This window comes from Typopeltis vanoorti, chromosome 3, assembly GCF_054136105.1.
Source record: "Typopeltis vanoorti isolate ZY-2024b chromosome 3, IOZ_Tvanoo_1.0, whole genome shotgun sequence".
NCBI classification, from domain to species: Eukaryota; Metazoa; Arthropoda; class Arachnida; order Uropygi; family Thelyphonidae; genus Typopeltis; species Typopeltis vanoorti.
The window spans coordinates 48,122,582-48,145,603 of NC_143551.1; the positions used below are offsets into that span (position 1 = coordinate 48,122,582).

Consider the following 23,022-nt stretch of genomic DNA (forward strand, 5'->3'; position numbering starts at 1 on the left):
GCATGTAGCTCACCTTATTTCTGAGTGAAGGTCGCAAAATTATAATTGAAGACATTCAAGAAATGTCTCTCTCATTTTCTTTTTTTGTTGTTAAAGGTGAGAAAAATCTCTTAGAAAGGATCTCCAGATTTTGTGACGAGAATCGAACCAAGTCTTTCCAATGAAAGATCATTGGTGCTACCAGTTGAGCTACGGAAGTTGTACCGCTGATACAATGTTTTCTTTCTTTCTTTATTTTTTTTCTCTCCCTTTAATTTCCTGAATTCCACATTGACATGTTCAGGTTCAGAAATCAATACAAAACTTACGCTTCAAACTCACCGCACCTTTAATAACAAAAAGTAAATGAGAGACATTTCTTGAATGCCTTCGATTATAATTGTGCGACCTTCACTCAGAAATAAAAACCAAAAGCATTCGTTAGTCGTTTCAGAAATGAAAGATATCCTGATAAGTTAATTATAAACTCCTTCAATAATATCCAGTTGGTATAAGAACCACACAACAACCAAAACTAGAACTAATGTTATTTCTCTCATCTTTCTAGCAGGTTTGCCTTTTTTGCAGTATGGAAAACTCAACTTTATTGAGGTGTTTATCTGTGGTCCTCGTTTGAGAACCGGCTAATTTACTGTCGATAGAAATACCGTTGTAAAGGTTTCGAATTCGAACTCATGAATATCTTTATAGAAATAGACTGGCATACTTCTTCTTTCGCTCATTCTATAATGTAGAATAAGTAAAATTAGAACATGAAAAAAAAAAACCATCAGTAAAGAATTAACTGCAAATGGTCAATGACTGCAAGTAGAATTGTAGGATAATCTGCTAATTAGCCTAACAGTCAAAAAACTTCTCATCGCAAATATTCACTTTGCACATTTCTGTTATGTAACTGAAATAAGAGATGCTCTCAGAATTAAACTCTACCAAAGTTTTTAGCATGAAAAGTGGATTTTTTTTAAATGAAACTTTACACTGTTTTGAGAAAGTTACATTCATCGCTGTATAAAATGAGGCCCTTTTAAACTGTTAACACTTTTCAAAGTTATTTTAAAATTCTTACCGAGAATTATTGTTTATTTTGCAATTAGCCACATGACACGATTTTTAAGGACAATAGAAAAAAAATTAAATACGAGTATATAACAAAAACGAAAACAATAAAGAAGGCATGATGGAGTTGGATATATTCATCATCATCATCATCATCATTACATCATACCTCCGTGGATTTCCAAGACTCACTGCTGACGGCGGTTCGATTCCACACTATCCAATCATTCTCCCTCCATGCCGCCATTGAAAATGTATTTTTGTCCGTAAATCGTGTGTTCTCTAGTGTGCATTGTTTTCTGAGGAAAAAGTCTGACTATTTCTGTCTGAGACTGCCGAACCACATTCAGTGGAAAGACCATATAGAGATTCCTCTCGCGTGATCCAGGTCTTTTTCGAAGTACGGGCTCATGCTGAGTTCCAATGGAGGCAGATCAGAGAGCGATCATCCAAGATACCAGTCTAGCAGCAGAATATAATATGATGTTGAAACCAATTTTATCGCATTGATCTCAGTTAGATGAGAAATAAAACAGTGGATTAAACGCTATAGATGGGTTACCACTTTCAAAATTCTCAGTACTGTAAGATGGATTATTCCTGGCTGTGGTTGATAATGCGTACATTATCTTAGGCTTCGCATCAGATAATAGTGGGAGAGAGAGAGAAGAGATTGATATTCTTTGGATGTTTTTATTAATTTTGCAATTACTTTCCGTTAATTGCAGTCTTTTTTTTTTCAGCCAATATGGTTGCGAATTGTATTAAAGGTATTAAGTTTTGAATTCTACACATATAATTGTCTAACGTTTATTTAAAATTGCGAGCATTGTCTGTTTATTTTAGTAAACACTTGGAGATTTAGATAGGTCTTCTCTTAAATCAGTTAAGTTCTGGATCAATAATGCCATAAAATATAATTAGCCACTGTTACTGAGCTGCAGTTGTATTGACAAGACCACATTCTCACCTGGTCATCAAGAATGGAGTTACGGCAACTCTCACAGATTCATTAGAAACCTGGATGGTTGCTCTTAAAGCGAACTTTTTAAATTTGTAAAATATAAATATCATTTGCTATAATCCTGTATTACGTTTATGACACATTGTGATGAAGAAGTGGTCTATAGAAATCAGAAATTAATTGACAATACTCGCCCGAAATGTCCTGAATAAAAGCAGATCAGTCCCTCTCTTAGAATCCTCTAAAATTTCGTTCTTATGTAGGTGACGTATGATAAATATGAGTTTCTAAAGAAAATTAAGGATGGAGGTAGCTGGCTTTGATAATAGAACTATATTTAAAATGATATTAGACAAAAGAAAGGAATTATGAACATTCAAGAATGCATAAGAAGAGCTAATTTAAGATTTAAAAATTACGTTTTTGTTTTGATATTTTGCGGCAGCAAGTGTCTTATCACATCTACTCTGTGGCTGGGTTGGGTTGGCTTGTCATTTCGGTAAGAAATGAGAGAAATATCTGAGATCAGAAGGAGAGTGTAACTGTGATTGTCGATCTTTCGTGTGGAATATCTGGCCGGTTTGTCTGTTTTCAGTTAAGGCGTAATGTTTCTATACGGAGAAGTTCCAACCCGAATCTTTTCAAAATAACGAATTTGTATGTGTTTGTGTCACTCTTTCAGTTTACAAAGTTTTTGTGGGAAGTTGGAAGCGCTTTCTCCAATTAATCAAGATCTGCACCATTAAATGGTGTATGCGTTGGTAAAGTGGCTTGCTGAACGATGTAGAATTGGCTGTTAATTGACTCCAAATGTTCACTTTAAAACAATAATAAAAATAAAAATCTGTCTTTATTTATTAAATGATTTCATATTTTGAAAATTAAATAACAATAAAGATTATTAATAAAGGAATTAAAGTGATTCGGCTTCCCACTGTATAACAACGTAATAATTCCTCATATATAAATGTATTCAAATTCATTCGTAGTTTTTGAAAGATTGACTTTTTGCTTTGTTTATTTTACTGTAAATGCAAATGTTATTGAGAACTGCAGATACTTTTATTATATTATATGCTGCATGTATACCCCGTACCCTCATACTACTGGTTTTCCATTTCAGTAGTTTCCCACCGTAGGTGACTTTGTAGGCATTGCCCACAAAGTATTCCTGGTGAGATTTTCACATGGTAGTTCACCATTGCTTTCCGCAATCCCCCAATTTTATCCGGGATAGGGACCGGCATATGGCTGGGACGTATTCATGACTTTAATCCATGTTTGTTCACGGGACCGGTTTGCTTGTTCTGGGGGGACGAAAAACCCGAGTTTCCTGGTGAAAAAAAAAAACCCTACCTCTGTATGAGACCGGCTAACTCACCTTTAGGCGAAAGAGACTAGATAAAGTTTCCTCACGTCACTGACGGGAATCGAACCCCGGTCTTTCCGGCCAAAGGGCTTCGTCTATACTGACTGAACCATGGAGGCTCTCCACCCTCAACGATGCAGTCATAACACACATTGCACACTTCTTTCTAGTCTATTTCCATTTTTTGTTCTTCATTTAAAAATATCCTTCTAATTATTTAATTAGAGGATATTTTTAAAACAGAGGTAGCATTACTTTCTACTGTCTGCCACGGTGGTTAGCATGTCCGCTCTCCAACCAACAGGTCGCGGGTTCGAATCTCAAATTGGACATGAATGTTTGTGATTAAATTTTGTTTTTCTAAAGATAATTAGAACTTTAATTATAATTTGAGATGAAAATCCTTACAGAAATAAAGTCCCAACCAACCAATTGCGAACCAATCTGTTTTGTGAGGAAACCTCGTATTTTTTTTTCGTTGTTGGCAATTAGTTTGAACTTTGAATTTATACTGGATTCACTGAAGAGATTATAAATCTTACTGTCTTTCTATAAGCACCTGAAGTATTTTGTTCCGCTAGTTGAGCTAATCGTTTCATGCTCAAAAACTGTTTGATTCTTGAAAGTCAGAAATGAATTATAAACAAAGAAATGCTATACATTTTATCTTGGTTTACAGGAACATGCATAAATATTTCATGACCACGTTTACTAGAGAAAGAAAACCACTCTTTGCGATAATAATAGGTGCAATATCCGTCCAATCCAGCTCAGTTTCGTAAAGTGGGGAAAAGGATACTCAACATACTTTAATCTTGCCTTGGAACTTTATCAGGAACTGTCTGTTAGATGTGGTTGGAATGCTTCATTCTTTGATAATCGTCATGCTTACTGCTAAATGCCGTGACATGGAACCCTGACTCTTTAGACACGAGGGATGGTCCCTCGACGCCAGGTGGTTGATAGTTTGATGTATATGAGCACACAGGTCACGTAGTGTTATTGTTTGTGGCCGTCAGCAGGGGTTGTAAGTGTGTTTAAAGTCTGTGATTGTTCTCTGGTCAGAAGTACAAAGTCAAAGAGTACGTTAGAATGGAATGTGGGGTTGAAGAGAGAGAAGGAGGGAATACACACACACTGAGTGTCAGTATGTGCTTGGTCATCCCTTAGCCAAGGCTTTTGCATTTAGTAATGAAAGGTTAATGGGAAATAGACACACAAATCATGTTGAGTGAAGGTTGGGTTTGGAAAGCATGAGCCATAGAATATTCCAAAGTGGAGGAAGTGTGTAGAAATATGTGAACCAGAACATTTAATTGCACATTTTTAGTCATTTTTAATGAGTGGTTCATTACTGGTAGCCATGTAGCTAAGTTTTTATTGCTTGAATTGAAACTTGTTCAAATTAAAAAAAAAATTCTAGTCTTTTTTTTTTTTTTTAAGACATCACTCGTTTCTAGGTCCATCAATTTCTGCAAGTACTTTACATGAATTCAAAATAAATAAATAAATAAATGAAAAATCTGTGTAACAATCCTTAGCTCACCCGGTATAGTACAACTAATGTATTATTTTAAAAAAAACTTTAAAAGTTTTTTTTTTAAAAAAATGATGACCCACGCCAGATCTTATGCAACTGGATATAGGATATAAAATGGGCTTCGGTTGAGTAAAGATGAAGAGCATAAATACTATGTCCCGTACTCTCATGGAGAGGGAGAGATCCAAGAGCTGTGGGACTCCAATGAAAGCGCTCACGATACCTAGAAAAACTATAAAGGACATCCATATATAGTTCTGAATGGGCCTATTTTTAGGGGGAAAATAAAACCCACTTGACTACTTCAGAATTACCCAGTTCTACATACTGTAACCAAACTAAATACCTCACTAAACTTAATAGAACAGTAATTGTCGGAGTTTATGCCATGGCTATTATTTCCCAGGTAGTCTTGTATAGTTCAGATATTAATTGGATATTTTATTAATATCTGAACTGTGATTCTGTTGATATAAAACGCCTTCTCCTGATATTTGCTGTCACAATCCAGACATCTTATCTTAAAATTGATTTAAAAAGTCTATTATTTGTAGCAACATTCTCTCTAAAAGTATTTAGTATTTTTTTAAAATGTTTCCTGATTAGCAGTAAGTATTTTTGTTGATATCGACTTTTCAGATAACTTTTTTAAACATCCAAAAGTCTAAATATCTTTCATTAACATTTAAAACTTCTAAGAATTCTTAAAAGTCAGTCGATGGCAATCAACTTTATTACATGCTTCAGTCGCTAATCAATGGAAATTAATTGAAATTAGCAACTTTAAAGATAAATATCAAAATAAATATGAAAGAGTGCAATCTCTGTAGTTTCTTTCTCAGTTAAATAATGAAAGCTCTGTTTTTCGAAATTAAAATTTAAAATTGTTGGATGAAATGTTTAGATACTCTAGTATAGTGGCCAATATTGGTGGTTAACTCCAGATTTCGCTTTTCTATTCGACTGTTTTTGTTACTTTGTAGTTAATCACTGTAATGTTTAAACTTTTCCATCAGACCAATTTTTAAACGAACGTCTTAATCTAAACCATTAATCTCCAAATGTTTTGAGAATATGACTGGCATACTTAATTTTTTAAAGCAGACTATTTTTCTACAGTAATAAATCCTGACAAGTCATCGTACATCTTCCAGAACTCAGGCTATATATTAATAAGCCTGTTAGTTACAATGTAATTTGTAGAAGCTGTATTTAAATAATGCGTGACAATCCTGCTACTCTTTAGGGGTGGGGTCGGAGGGGGGGGAACATCGTGATCCACCACCTGACATGCACCAACTTCTCTTTTGTTTTTTTTTTTTCTTACTTAATTTTATTTTGTTTATTCCCTATACACGTTCGAATTTTTCTACCTGTCGAAGAAAAATGCTATTCTCGAGCGAGATGCATTTAGCTCGTGATTTGGACAGCCCTCCGCATGATCTGTTTTGGTATCTTAATGTATTATCCTGGAAGGTTACTGCTACTTTCTTGTCAGGATTTTTAACGATAAGGGCGAACAGGTAAGACTGAGGGGGGAGGGGGGAGGGAAGAAATAGCTTCTTGGCTCTCTCTTTCTTATTAAGAGAGAGAGAGTGAGAAAGAGCGCAAATAAAGGTAAGGATTGAGTAAACGTACATGAAGACTAGTTTGGAGGTACGGGGGGGGGTTACTGAGGTTATAGTATGAACGTGGGCAATGACTGAAATCTGTGACAGTTAGCACTTCAGCATAAGTCCCTTAATACCGTCACTTCCCTCCCCTTACAAACACACCTGGGGAGCGAGACCCACCTGGATGTCACCTGGGGTATTTCGTGCATGAAGATTCGTTGGGGATTAGGGTGCGGACGGACAACAGACACGTTTTCTATGATCAATGACGTCACTTTCACAGAAAATATGAACGCAAAAGAACACGCGCGTATTATCAATCATATTACGTACTTCTTAGGGCTGAAATTTTTTTTAACGAATTTTATAGATCATTTCTGCTCATCCCTGGGAACTGCTGGAAATTAATGTTTTAAAACGAACTTTTTTTTTTGAGCAGTAATGACTAATTAGCAGATATTGTTATGCATGCGTATCCAATCATTAAGAAACTGTTCCAAACTTAGAAAAATAGAGAATGACTACTAACAAGAAAATTTCTGATTACAATCATTCGATCATTTCTGATTAATTTGTGAAGCAAATATCGTAATAACATTCGATAAATCGCAAATCTATTTGCTTTCGGTTGATAGGAACGAAAATTTGCATTGACATTTTCTGATATCCCTTAAAAATATGCTGATATCCCTTAATTTTTTTTTTGTATGTATATAATTCTGTTCAAACAAACAATAAATAAATGAAATAAAAATAAATAAAAAAATTATCTGATTAGTTCTTAATGGCACCAATTTAATATTTTAAAATAATTCTTAAGTTTGAAACTCTCGTAAGTTGTTTGCGATCGCGATTCACAGTTTGGAAGGAAATCGAATTTGCGTTTAGATAAATTAACCACCCGATATCAGGTTTTAAAATAAGCAAAATAAAGGGATTGGAAATAAATATTGGCGGGAAAAGTATTAATTTTAGAGATGACAATCTCATTTCGTTGTGTGTGTGTGTGTGTGTGTGTATGTATGCAAGGGACCGAAGTGATACATGGTTAACATAGTGTGACCAGCAAAGCATGTGGCAATGATAGTAATCGGATACCATGATAGTAAGATTGACAGTATCGCAACCTACGGTGCTCAACTAGTTAGACGCCTCCAAGAGCGTAGGGATGATTGATTTCCATGCTACTAGAGAAAGTGAAGTGTGAATTATTAGGGTTTAATATTATGGCTCTTATGTCTCGCGTTATCCGAGATCCTTCCCTTGCACGTACATCGAGATTCCAAATGCCTTGTTTATTCCACTTAACCGAAAGGGTTCTTTGAACTATGTGGGGTAATGACCATGGCAAGTGTCTACATTCCTCTCCTATTGTGTTAGCGTTATCCGGGACATTTGACCGATGGTGTTTGTTAGTGTTTATTTATCATCTGCTTTCTCGCATGATATGCTAAGAAATAGTTCGTTTAATTTTCTATATTTTTTTGTCAGAAAAAAAGATCTCGAATTAGTTGTAACTAGCGCTAATTTGTTTGGATATTTAAAATGTTTATTTATGACCAAGACTTCTTATTTGTCTGGAATCATATCACAATTATCTGAATATCCGCTATTTTGGATTTATGGGTTTATAATTCTAAAGCAATGAATCAAGCGATTAACCTTACAGAGGCGGATATGATTTATCCTCTCACAATGCAACTGCGCTTGAGTGAGAGAGAGCATTTTTAAACATCCGGGGCACATTTTTTATAATCTGATTCAACATTTTTTCGCTTTTTTTATTTCTTTATTTTGTACTTTATCAAGATAACAATGAAGTTTGTTTAATCCTATGGTCGTTTGTAGGATGCATTTATTCTTCAGATTTTAATCTTTCACCCTAAGAAACAGCCTGATTTTAACAATTTACATTTGACAGTTACTGATCTGCTTTGGTGTCTGGAGAGTCTCAATTTCCGCTTTTTTTTGATTTTTTCTTTTTCTTCGGAATCAACATATCACAGTGCTTGTGATTGGTGTGGTATTAACACCGCACCAATCACAAAGTATTGGTGATTGGTGCCATGTAAAATCACATTAACACCGCGACCCAAAGACAAAGGCAACCGACAATTATTGAGTTGAAATGCTAATTCTCTTCAACCGAATTCCATACCATCCGAAACTGTCATAACAACATTCACTATATATTTCTTAGTTTTAAGACATCCACGAAGGGGTCATTTATCGTTCCGATGGAACTTCTCATTACCGGCGGACTCAACTCACACAAAGTTTCAACCCTTGGTTGAATTTTATTGCTGCTTATTTGAGCTGGCAGACGAACTCACACACTCATTATATGGCATGTTTCAATTCGTGGTAGAATTTTATTTGAAGTTAGCCTTTGTGATCTGTCATAATGACATCGAGAATTTCAAATGCAATAAAACAAACACTTATTTCACGTAATTGAAAAATTAGACAATAGTGTTTAGTTAGATACTGTGTTTCTGGTGCAACATATGGTTTTGTTGCACCGTTTTTATCCCCTGTTTTATAGATAGTTGTCTCTAATTGCACTGTTTGTTGAGAAATATATTACACAGACTACAAACGGCTCTGTACCTTATTCAGGGATACAATAAAACTACAGGTAACCCCCGTATAACACGGCATTCCTACAACACGGTTTCGCTCTAGCACGATTCGAGAATTGGGGAAATTCCCGTACCACACGGGACGTGATGAGAGCTTTTAAGGGCAAGCACCATCTCATTCGATATTTTTCATTCGAGTGTGTGTATGTCGTGCCAGATTTGCGTACACATTTTAGAATTTATTAGAATTTTAAATTCATTTTGTTCGTGGAGTATTAAACATATTTTAAGACTTTCACTGTTTTCTTCTTCGTTTAATATCGATAGAATTAAAAATACAGATTTTGGATCGTCTTAAAACCGGAAAAAAGTATCACATGTTGCAAAAACCATGGATTTAAATGAAGCAACAATCCGGACCATACAGAAAAATTAACAGAAAATTAGAGCTTCCGTTACTGCAGGTTGTTCTATCTCCGCAAATATGACAGCTCGTCCCAATGCTTGAAAAAATAAAAAAAGCTCTTAGTATTTGGATTGATGACTGCTCAAAAAAAAAAAAAAGATCCTACTGGACACCAATGTTATTAAACATAAAGCTTTAAAAATTGACTACTACTTAAAAGAAAATAGAGAATCTGCTATTAACCCCCACTTTTTTGCTAACAAAGGTTGGTTCAGCCGTTTTAGAAAACGTTTTTCATTACAAAACATAAAAATACAAGGGGAAAGCGCATCAGCTGATAATGAAGCTGCCAAAACTGTTGAACACGGTGGATAACCACATCAGGTTTTTAAAGTTCTAAAGCATCAAAAGACCATGTAATAACATTACTTATGTGCAGTAACGCTTGGCAATCACATTTTTCTAATTTTACTTAAAATGCAGAGTTTTTCAAAATCTGGTATGATGGACGTAAATCGTAGCATCATATTATTTCATCATATCATCAATTAATTAATTAAAAAATAAGAAGTGAATGCTTGTAAACAAGATTCGCGGAGTCCTAGAATTTCTGTTGTGGAGCCCTAAGGTCCCGCTTTGGGAAATCCTGCTCTTCACTGCTATTAAATCTGTCCTTTCAAGATGCTTTTCAGTTTTGGAAAGAGTTCATATTTCGTCACAAATAACTTCAGAACGTTATTGTTAGCGAAATATGGAGAATGAAGCTAGTGATCACGCTGGATGATATCTTTATTTGTGCAAAAATGTTATTACAATATGTATTCTATCTCGCTCCAACTTAACATCGGATTGATCTAGTTAATATTCCACGGTTGCTATGAGCGTATGAACTGCATATATTTGTTGAAGCTTTCTCATTCTTTTTTTGTGAGAAGTTTCACATCTATGCCCAGACGTTTTTGAATTATAGTAGTGAAAACAGTGAAGTGTGAGGTGATTGTAGGAAACGTTCCACCAATTGACTGACATTCATTGGCAAATTTAAAGTTTTTTGGGGGGACAAGAGTGTAGCCATCGGTCCTGTTCGACAGTAGACTGTACACATCCTCGACACTGATTTGTGGAACGTGAATGGTGTCATGCATTCAGGCACCACCATCACCATTAGCTTTGAGCACTACCGTGAAGCACTGCAAACGTTCAAGGTTCATATTTGAAGAATTTGTACTCTTCAAATCTATACATCGAGGGACCACAGATCTTCGCCTCGGATTCATTGTCTTGATCACCTGCCATTATATAATCCCATTATTGTATATTTTGTTTGAATAAAATATACTTCCATTATTGGCTAAAAAATTAGAAGGCAGTGTAGTTTTATTTGCGTCCATTAAAATATAGTAACACCACTCTAGAATGCAAAAGCATGTCTGGCTACAAATATTATTTTTTTAACATACTTTTTAAATTTTCGAAACAGAATCGTGAATGGTATGATAGATACATTGCAAGCAGGAGAGACATTTTGTGATAAGCCTGTGGGTTTCTGTATTATATATAATTATATTTAATATTTTTATATTATATGAAATTGTTATCTCTCTCTCTAAATGAGTCTGACTCCAGAAATGTTAATATAATAATTTCTCTAACAAAAATAAATAAATAAAATAAAATAAATAGAATAAAATAAAATTCATTACTGAATCAATACTTCCGTTTGGAAATGAAAATAAAAGCGATTATACATAAACTTATTTTCAGTTGAGCGTGTAGAAAGGCTTATGTGTTTAATTTCGACGGTATATATCAGAACACAGAATTATAAGTAAATAATTATTTATTGACTTATTGCTGATATTCCGCTGGTGTTATAACCAGCATCTTCAGAGCACAAAAACATAGTTTGTCACAGTACGCGAGACTACAACAACAACATGGTGTAACAAAGGGACTACTTTAACAAAATTGTAGCAACAACACACAGATTAAGTCCTAATTAGGCGCCCTCTATCTAAAAAAAAAAAAAAAAACAAGAGAGGAAAAAAGGTGCTAGTTATGTCTTACGATGACTGTCTCCCAAATCTTAGGCAAATTTATACAGCCATATTTGTTGATTCTGAGTATGTTTCAGGGCTTCTGTTGCTTCTAAGAACAATTTCTCTGATTTGTAAAAGATTTTGTGTAGTACTTTTGTTTTCTTCCAGTTGATTCTGTGTGCAGGGGTATCCAAAGCATGGTCTGCTAGGCTGAACTTGCCATAGTGATAGTGCCGGATGTATCTTTTATGTTCACCGATGCAGATGTCCACAGTTCTTCCTGTTTGACATGTAGTAAGCTTGATCGCACGAGCAGGGTACTTCGTAGACTCCTGGATGTGATAAAGGAGGGATGCTGTCCTTGGGTGAACGGATGAGAGTTGCTAATTTGACACAATTTGAAATTAGCAACTTGCGTAGTTGATGTTCATTGAGAATTCTAGATATATTTTCCAATGTGCCTTTAATGTATGGGATGGTGACTGTTTTGTTGTAGTTTTCCATGGTGGATAGTGGGAGGGATTTATTAGGAGCATTTAGTATTTTGTTTATCTTATGGGGATTATAGCTATTGGCCAAGAAGGTGTGGCATAAGTGAGTCAGTTCAACAGTAAGAGCATTGTCATTGGAACAGATTGTTCCAATGACAATGCTCTAGTTGATGTTCATTGAGAATTCTAGATATATTTTCCAATGTGCCTTTAATGTATGGGATGGTGACTGTTTTGTTGTAGTTTTCCATGGTGGATAGTGGGAGGGATTTATTAGGAGCATTTAGTATTTTGTTTATCTTATGGGGATTATAGCTATTGGCCAAGAAGGTGTGGCATAAGTGAGTCAGTTCAACAGTAAGAGCATTGTCATTGGAACAGATTGTTCTCGCTCTGTGAGTTAGCATTTTTATGATACCATACTGTTGAGAAGGGTGATGGTGTGATTGTTTGTGTAAATATCTCCGTGTATGTGTGAATTTTCTAAAAACTAAGAATGATGAGGAACCATCTGGAAGACGTGTGATTAGTGTATCCAGGAAGGGCAGACAGTTATTAGCTTCCAGTTCCATTGTAAAGTGGATTTTTGGATGTTGGCTATTTAAATACACTAAGAATGTATCCAATGTGCCTGGGCCATGTGGCCAAGTAGCAAGCACATCGTCAACGTCAGCCAAAGTGTTGGTTTGAGATGTATTCATAGCTAGTTTTTCCAGGTGTTCTATATAGAAGTTAGCTAGGGGGGGGGGGAGCCCATAGCTGTCCCATCTAATTGTTTGTATATTTTCACTTTCCATGTGAAATATCCTGCATGTATTGTGAATTTAAATAGTTCAAATATATCAGTGGGAAAGTTGGCTTTAGCCGATTAAGGGTTTCAATTAGTAGTACATTTGTACATTATTTTCAGTTGGTCTGTGTAATTTTATCTAAGAACAACCTTTTTTTATTTATTTATTCATTCATTCATTCTTTCTGATTTTGATAATTCACTGTTGAAATATTTCTTGCTTTCACAACAAGGCATGAGAGATGAAAAAAGAAAGTGTTTCTGCTCAGTTTGTACAAAATAAACTTTAAAAAAATTTACTATTTTTTCGATAATTTGCATATCTAATTTTCTTATAGCTTCCTATTCCATTTGCTAATCCCCCCCCCTACGTCTCGATACTTTATTGTAGCGAATAGTTTTATTTTACTTTTTTGAAGGGGTGGGAATATACCAAGGGAAATTAAAATGACTAATTGCAACATCATCATAACTAATTGCTTAATTCCAACTCATACCCACCTCTATATATATTTAGTGGTGTGTTTGCATTAGGATACATTGCTTAAACACTGCTTTGAAAGCAGTCAACAAAGAAAGAAGAAGTAAATTGGAGGAATGTGATGCTCTCAAGTCATTGCAACTGTGTCTGGGTGAAATAGCTAAGAGAAGGGAACTGACGAAGTTTGAATGAGGCGTTGTGATAGGATGCGATGTTGCAGGCCTATCTGTTTCGGCAAATTGTTGACAGATTGGGCCATCCCAGGCCAACAATCAGTGATACCATACTGAGATGGAAGCGCAGTGAGTCAATTGCAAGTTCTGTCCGCAATGGATGACCCGCCACATTCACCGTGACCGTAAGATGCTACGAAGGATATGTAAAAACCTCATTCTTCGGCCGACATGTGGAATGCGGAGCTCCGAGCATCGACTGTAACATGAATCTGCACAAACACATTCAGAACCGAGGCTCACAAAATGTGTTTCCATAGTAGGACCGCAATATGCAAGTCCCACATTATCCGAACTAACATGCATAATTGTCTTCAGTAGTGCAAAGAGTGTCACAGTGGGAAGCAGAAGCTTGGAAAGCTCTGTTATGGGGCGATGAATCGCATTACACCCGCTATCGAGCAGATGGACGTGTGTGGGTGTGGGATGGCTGATAAACGTCTCTTATCAGAGTGCTTAACCCCAACCACCATCGGAAGTGATGGTGCGATGGTATGGTCCTGTTTTTTTCTGGTTTGGCCTCGGACCTCTGCAATGGCACGAACATTGAATTCCAAGTATTCTGGACGATGCTATGCTTCCTACTTTGTGGCGTTTCTACTGAACTGACCATTGTTTCTTTCAGCAAGACAATGCACAGTGTCATAAGGCTGCGGCTGTAACTGCGTGGTTTGTGGACATGAACGCCACCACACTTGATTGGCCTCCTCAATGAACTAGAGTGTTGGGTGAGGTCTGCCCCACAACAGTCCTGGACCTCGTTACATGCCCACAGGAAGAATGGTTGAAAATTCCCATTGATCGTTTTCGTACGCATGTGGAAAGTATGTCCCGTAGGATTTCTGAGTTTAATGTTTAAAATAAGTTAGTGAGGACCTCCTTTCGCTGCGATGACCGCAGCGAATGGAGGTCCTACATCTTATTAAGATGGGTGCCATGGCTGTTTGTTCCAAATTATGATGTTCGTTCACTTCTTTACAAACAGTGTATATTCTAACGAAATAAATGTGGACTTTTAAACAATTTTTTTAGATAATTCCGGACCATGGATTAGTAGTAATCTATTGAAGATTTGCGTTAATAGATCGATTCTTATTCATAATCAGATAGACTTTTGGTATACGTATAAGAATTAAGATTTGTTAATTAGGTGGGGTCATCAACCATGTGGTCATCCAGTCCTTCATTAGCTAATATGAATTAATACAATACAAAGTTTATTATTCTCATCACGTATACATAATATTTATAAACATAGAGTAAAATACATTATCAGATAGTTTTCGTAGTTTATAGAAATGTTTAAAATAAGTTAGGGAGTTTTACAATTTTTTTTTTTTTATGTGTAACCAAGGACCGTAGCTATAGCACGATACAGTCACTGCAAAATTCAGTGACTGTATCTATGAGGGCTCACAGAACATGGGATATACTTGTTAATATAGAATCATAATTGGACATGATATGTCAGTTATAGTGATCTCTTATAATATACGTTTAAAATAAATGTCAACATTATTTAGTCCCATGAGGTAGTCTCAATATTTTTCTGAAGCATATTCTGAGGTTACTGATTTGATTTCATTTGGGAGTTTATTGTAGCTGTTTGTTGCTAGGTATTCAAAGGATTTATGAAAAATTTCTTTGTTTGCCTCGGGTAATTCCGATAATTCATTTAAAAAGTGAAAAGAATAAGAAACTGTTTAAGCTTAAACAGTAATTCTGTATTTTTAATCTCATGATTCATGATATTCTTTCTGCCTCGCTTGGTTTTAAGCAGCAAGTGAGGGCATTCATCGAAAGTTAGCTATACCAGTCGTCATCACCATCATCAGTAAGTTTTAACAGGCGTTTAAGCTTCCACGACCTTCCAAGCATCCTTGGATTTCGTAACTATAATTCGAGGACAAGCTGGTTAGCCCTGTGCCTATAAGTATTCTTTTGTCTGTAAATTGCGTGTGTTCTACTGGCCGGTTTGCCTGGTTGCCGGACGAAAACCCAAGTTTACGGTTTCCGTATGAGACTAGTAACTCACCTCCAGTTGAAAAGCCTGATAAAGATTCTTCGTATTCATATTCGCACTCAGTTGCAACCAAAGGGCTTCGTCTATACTACCGACTGAGCAACGGAAGCTGAGGTTATAACCGTGATGTCCACTAATTTTTACACAAGATCTACTTCTCCAATAAATATCCATTCGCGATTGGCTTTGTTTACTTAAAAAATAATTATTGTTTATTTATTTATCTACGTATCATCCTAATGAACCAAACGTGAAAGATTGCTAAGAAGTTTAAGTCAATCTTTTAAATAAACACTTTTTTCACAATATTCGGACGTCAAGGGTAAGTCAGACTTCTGTAATAACCTGAGTGATAACAACGCTTTTGTGATAGTATTGTTAATAATAAAAAGAAATACAAAAAACTATTCTTTTGTACTTCCTGGAGTCTCGAAATTTGCATGGCTTGTTCGACAATGCAATCAGTTCGCCATCTGTTTGTAATTTGGTGTATAATTATTCGGAGCATTTCGTATACACGAGTCCAGGTGTTCCTCTGCCAAAATCGTTCGGTACTAAATTATAATCATTTGCGAAAATGCTGCTTCGCACAAATACGTTGAACGAAAGCAGGCATACAAGCTTTCCATATTTTCTTACATTGGGATGCGTGTCACTTGGCAAATATTTCCTAAAATTATCTTCCGATGTCTTGCTTTCACAAAAACGCTTGTTGCTAGGTTTATAATCTCATTTTAAGGTTACTTCTGCCTCAAGTTCAAGAATATCCTTTTGAAAATTAGTTGAAAGATTTTCCAGTTGTTTCAACTCTTATGTTAGAATCATATGGAAAACTCATAAATAAAAGTTTTTTTTTTTTTTTTTTTAAATCTTGGAAACTGTTATGAAAATCTGCAATAAGGTTCCTAATTTCTTTGATGTATTTAATCCTGTCAAAATTGGCAATTATTATTTTAAAAGTCGTTTCAGGTTTAATTTGTTTGGTAACCAAACACTAGTACTACAAATTAAACATTTTCTTTTATCATTAAAATAATAATAATAATAAATAAAACCATAATCTTGCTTCCATTCTTCATGATAGTGATAAAATAATTAAATATTTTATAATTAAAATATAAACTAATTATATTTTAATTATATTTTATAATTAAAATATAATTATTTTAAGAAAATATACATTTATTTATATATCTGACGCTCGTTGCACTTTGCTAATAGACAAACTAACTTTAATAAAAAAAAAAATCCCATATTAAAAAATCAATGGAATCTTTCCACTGAAAGAAAAATTATGAAGAGCGTGACCAACACCAATTTCGTCTCAGTATACATAGTTTGGCTTCTATTTATCTATTTTTAGTTTTATTTATTTTTTACAGACCGTACTCTACTGCCTGGGAAGAGAAGCCTATCGGAAAAAAAAAAAAAAAAATCACGAAACGGTACATCAGAGTAGAAGTAACACTCAGTAAACACGACTTGATAATAGTAAAATAGGCTTGGCAACTTGCTGTTACCAATGGCAGTGAACAATTTCTCTTTTAGTAGTACCGACAGTGGCGGCTCGTGCCTTGAAATCGTGGAGGTGCTGCAGCTTTCGAAATATACATACACACTGTAAGTACAGTGTATACGTGTTTGGATAAAATATCAAAATTATGGTAAAAATTAAAAAAAAAATTAAACATGAAAAAAGATTGTTTATTATCGATAAAATTATACAGTTTAGTATAATTCAAAATTACTTAAAATTAAAATCCATTCCTTTAATTGTAATTAAAGGAATGGATTTACAATTTTTGGACATTACAATTAAATCCTTTAATTGTAATGTCCAAATATTTAAAGCGCGAGTAAACACGATAAACACTACGATCACTCTACTACTGGCTCAAACATATAAACAACAGTGGAACTGCGCGATGGACAGTGCCGCATTACGCTAATACGCTCACTATGACGTGCATATGCTTGCGCGCGTTGCCATATGTCACTGTGGTAAACACAGTGCTGCTAGCGTCCTTCGCCCTCCTAAGTGCTACAAGATGGATTTTTATTATTTTTTTATACATAAGAGAACTGTATAGGATTGTTGATGATAAAAATAAATATTACAAGCAAATACAAATAAATTAATAAATATATTTATATATCAAAAAAAATTAAAGGTGCTACAGTTCCGCAGTGCCTATGCACGAGCCGCCCCTGAGTATCGACGACATGTGTTTTGTTTATTATCATATAATTCAGATCTAAATCTGGATCTATGTGCGTGAGTTAATTTTTTTTTTTTTTTTATTCCCTTCTAACGAATGTTGTATTTAGTCTGCGAGTGTTTTGTTTAGCAGAGGAGAAAAATAACGGTGGCGCATTTTTTTCACCGTTAAACTGTGTGAGATTTCACATTAGAGGCAAATGAATGTCCCAGCAGTCCCATTACTATGCAGATACATAATATTTCCGGGTTCCGGTTACTACTATCAGTTTGCATTGTTGGACTTTGGTGGCAGGTTCACCTCCGAATGACGTTTGACCCCGAGGGGAGACGCTGTGCGGAGAATTCGCAGAAAGGATTGATTGAATGAAACTTTAGATACCGTCTGTTGCCTATTGTATGGAAGCACAACGTCTACAAATGGTGAAAGTAGATATGTTTCTTTACCCACACTCTTTCTCTCGCTCATTTTTGGCGCAACAAATACCAATACCTGAACTCTCCTGCTAAATACCAGCGTCAAGGCCCGCACAACTTGCAAGTGACTCTAAATATCGTATGACGACACACGATATGATCATTTCTGAATTTCTCTAATATTGTTAATTCAATAGTAATTACTGGTATATCAATTACTATTTAACAATTAACTAGGAGAATATCGGATGAAAACTGGTCTTGAACGGAACTGAGTTTACTTATAGGGAATAAAACTTCATTGTCATTAGTGGATGTTAATTATGGTCTTTATAAACATTATATAACACACAAACACACACACACACACACACACACACACACACACACACACACACACACACACACACACACACATATATATATATATTCTGATTCCAAAATAGTCATCATCATCATGCCTATCAAGGATTTGGACCTAGAGCGGCCTTAGAAGTCATCGTTGAATCTCTTAAGAGGACGTCCTGGTTTTCTTTTTCCTAATGGCTTGTTTTGGTAATCTGTCTGTTTTCATTCTTTGAACGTGTTCCATCCATTTATGTTTATATTTCTATTACTGATTCCTGGCCAAAATATCAATAATAATAATAATAATAAATAAAGTCAACTTAAAAATTACATAAACATTGTGATATTTAAAACATTGCAAAAGGTTTCGATAAATTTCATTTTTTTTTTAAACTAAAGAAATCAAATTTATATTTGCATTTAAATTGACATCAATTTTTTATATGCTTTCACATTGGCGTTCTTTTTTATGCCAAGTATTTTTTTTGGGAAGGAGGAGCTCGTTAACAGCATTTAGATTTTTATGATATCGTTTGTATTCCTTCAGTTTTTTTTTTTTTTTCTTCGTATGTGTGTATTATGGTTTATTGACTGTGTTTGAATTATGACATATAAACAAAGAAAATTCTTAGTGAAAAACTGTCCCAAAATTCTATTTTTTTTTTCATTAATCAGTATTTTGCATACAAAAGTGGGTAGTAGTCGTTAAGTCTACAAGCAGATATCTTTACAATCACCAAATGCATCCATTAAATACGTGTAGTGATAATGAAATAGAAATCGGCTAATTAGCTTCACGTTCCAGAAACTGGTGTATGTAGCATGTATAGTTGTTTGGAATGGCACATCGAGGTCGATTAGTAACAAAAATAAAACCAGAAAATCTAACGTTATTTATTGTTTCTGCATGTCAAAATGCATTTAAACAGCTCCAATAATTTTGAAACAAAGTCATTTATTGATTCAGTCATTACTTGTTCCCCAAGTACTGTAATTATTTATTCGACGGTTACAAGCATTCAAAGTTCAAGTAATTCCAAGATCGAAGTCATACCGAGTAATATTTGCAGTTTATCAGCGGAGGGACGCATGAAAGAGGATTATCAGTACAATTTGCGAACTCCGGTCGGTAAATATACTTGAGTAGAGTCAACAGTAATAGCTAATGTATGTACAGGGCTGTTAGTAGAGGCAACTCCACTTCAGATGGTATGTCTACGTCTAGTTCACCCAAAGTAAATCGCCTTTGTGGACGAAACTAATAACAGAAATAAGAAATCGAAAGTAAATTCTAGGAACAGACTCAGTCGGCCGTAATTGATTTCATTATGGTAATTTTATCACTGCAACTGCTTACGTAAAAAAAAAAAAAAAATATATATATATATATATATATATAAAGTATGTTTCAATTGAACGTTACATATATACGTTTAGTTATTAGACAGCTAACGTACTATATGTTGGACAGATGCTAAGTTTTTTTTTTCCTTTACTTTTTGCGTCTTGGTCAAAAAGAATTATACTCTTATTTATATTTTCCCCCCCTAGCTGAGGATAATTCTGTTGCGTAGGAAACCCCACTTTCTGCAGCCTCTATTTTCGATCTCCCTAGCGTTTTGATATGCGTATTGTAATAAAGTTATATATAAGGCGTTGACTTTCTAAGCTTGTGTTCTTGAGTTTTCTGACCTACTTCGTTTCATACCGATTATGGATTAATAGCGAATTATTGTGTGAATCAGTGGATTATTGTGGATTATCAGAAATGCGTTTTTGTTGAAAACTTCCAACAAAATATGGATACTTACATCGGAACGAAGTAACTATGAGCTATAATGAATGATATGCTAAATATTAAAAATAATAATAATAATTAACTCAAAACAAGAATGAAAAGCGACACTGCATACATCAACATTTATTCCAGCATATCTCAAGATCGGATACGACGGTTGTGCATCCTCAGATATTATCGCCATGAGCAGGTCTGATTCATCCTGAAGAATGGTTTGGTTTATTTAGATTTATGGCCGAAGCAACTCAGGCTATGAGGCCAGTGTATTATGCGTGTTAATTACGTGTTCTAATAGCCGGGTTGCCTGTTCCGAGGGAAAATCCCGACATATTCAGTTGAAAAAGATCATTCGCGTTCTACACGGGATTCGAACCCAGATCTTTCCGACCAAAGGGCATCGTCGAAACCTACTGAGCTACGAAGGCTCCCTGAGGAATGGTTGATTGCCTCAACATTCATTTATGTAATAATAATCTAAAATAAGCTCGTCTTGGTCATGTATTGCAACCGACAGTTTTTAATGCATGACCAAGTCCAGAAATTGCCTTTAATTTATTTCCTATTTGTTAGTTGAATTTGCCGGCCTGGTTGGCAACCAACAGGTCGCGGGTTCGAATCCCGCTGCAGACACGGATGTTGGGGATTGTGTTTGGGTGGGAGATGAATTTCATCGCTCGGTGCCAACTCCCCGCTTATCGGAGGCCCGAAGTGGCTTGAAGAAGTTCCATGTTTGGTCTCTAGAACAGCGTTTTAGGACTATATAAAAAAAAAAAAATAATAATAAATATATATATATATATATATAAAACGGATAAAAATGAAAAAAAAAAATCCTTTGCCACCCATGATACATACAAAAAATTACAAAGGAAATATTTCTCTCTCTCTCTGTTGAAGATCAATTCATCTCTAATTCGCTTTAATTATTCTCTTTCACAAGTAGCGAACTTGGAACGAGAATATTTTTTTGTGTTAGAGTAGCAGTCTGCTGTTTTTTTTTTTTTTATTGTGAGGCTTGGTTCACGGCTTACCTATTATTATTTAGTTCGAATATTTAATTTGAGAATTTCATTTTTTATGATGTTATATAAGTAAGGACTTAAAAAAAAATATTGTTCTAGAGGAGAACAAATTCGTCTTTGTTTCTGAAGTTTTTTTTTTTTTTTTGCAATATCAAAGTAGAATATCCTAAAATAGTACACACAAGAGTTTTTAATACACGGGAATTAGTAATTTACTGTTTAGGAAAGTATGAATTGATAAATATCGTAAAAATGAAAACTTCTCAAATTTATAGTTATATTTCTGTGTTAGATTTAAAAAAAAAAAAATGTGTACAAATACAGAACATTTCCAACACAAAATCGTATTTTTAATCATTTATTTGTGCTTTAATCATCTCTCAGAACCCACTAGTTTTAGGGGACCCAAAGCTCGTCTGGAATTGTCTATGATTATCAACCCCAGATTCTCTTCTTTAAAACATAATCGAGACTGCGTTCTAATGAGTGACATCGTCAGCAGCAACTTCTGACCTGACCCACAATTCCGAACTATGCAAGACAGCACATGAGATATTTCCTTCCGTTTGGCGAGACAAGTGGAACGCAAATACCCCTGTCTACATTAGGTAATAAGAATTGGTTAAGTTGTAAGTGGAGCAGCTTAGTCTAGCCACTTTCTCTGCTACCCTTTCCATCGCAATGCTCGGAACAAAGGTTTAGGTCCAACGCGTGTCCAGTTCGGGGTTAACAAAAAAATGCATCGCGATGATCATATTAGAAGTTCCGGACCTGCACTGGGGACACATTTGGGGCGGCCACCCAACACGTCCCGAACGCCCGAAGTGTGCACTTGCAGTGGTGATCGCAGCTGTAAAGGTGGTAAGTAACGTGTCAGCAGGCAGTGGCCGGTGGGGATGGGAAGGAGGGGGGGGGGGGAAGGAGGTAGCCGCGCGCGCGCGTGCTCTCCAGTCATTCCACTTGCTCCGTGGCCTTTTCAGCATCCTTCCCACCTTCATACCTGACACGCCTCAGGCAGTACCGGTCCTTCCCATCATGCTGTGCGAGGCCCCTTCGCTTGGCCCTACCTGAGCAGCCTCTACGAAGGTTTACGGCCTGTACTAAGGCAGAGCACCGCAGCACGCCACTTGGCCTGCGGGAGGGTGCCACACTCGCGGACTAATCGAGGCTGTTGCCTGGACACCCCAAGACGCGCAGTTGTCAAATAAGGAGAACGTTCGGAGTGTTTTCGCGAAACGGTATTTTGTAGTTCGTCCGGATTCACGGAGGGAACCCGCTCCGTATTACTCTTTTTTTGACGGGTCCGTGGAGGTGCACACACACACACACACACACGCACACACACACTCTGAACTCATGTCTCGCGTTACGCCGCTGTATTACTGTTTACATTCGGGACTGTCGTTTCCCGTACACCAGAAGACACTCAGGTGTCCTCACAGCAGCCACTGAGTGCGCGTGCAGAGAAAGTGGGGGACGTCACCTTGCAGATACCACGTAAGTGTTGTACATCTTCCGTACGTTTGACATAATTGTGAGTGTTTTGCATTTTTAATTATTGTTACACACCTACGTAGCAACGACTGATGTTTGTATTTTTGGTGGGAAACATCAATTTGGGAATGGGGAATT

At 35.8% G+C, this 23,022-nt stretch overlaps 1 protein-coding gene across 3 annotated transcripts in view; it reads left to right on the forward strand.

Annotated features, from left to right (window-relative positions):
- LOC150108109 (epidermal growth factor receptor-like) overlaps positions 1 to 23,022 on the forward strand; it is a 495,579-nt gene that overhangs the window by 126,684 nt on the left and 345,873 nt on the right. For 2 of the 3 annotated variants that reach the window (XM_090415593.1, XM_090415595.1), the window contains exon 1: positions 22,550 to 22,887. The exons of the other annotated variant lie outside the window; for it this stretch is intronic. The gene's annotated coding sequence lies outside the window, so the exon portion shown is untranslated. Of the gene's footprint in view, positions 1 to 22,549; positions 22,888 to 23,022 lie in introns of those variants that run through there. 3 annotated transcript variants of the gene reach the window in all.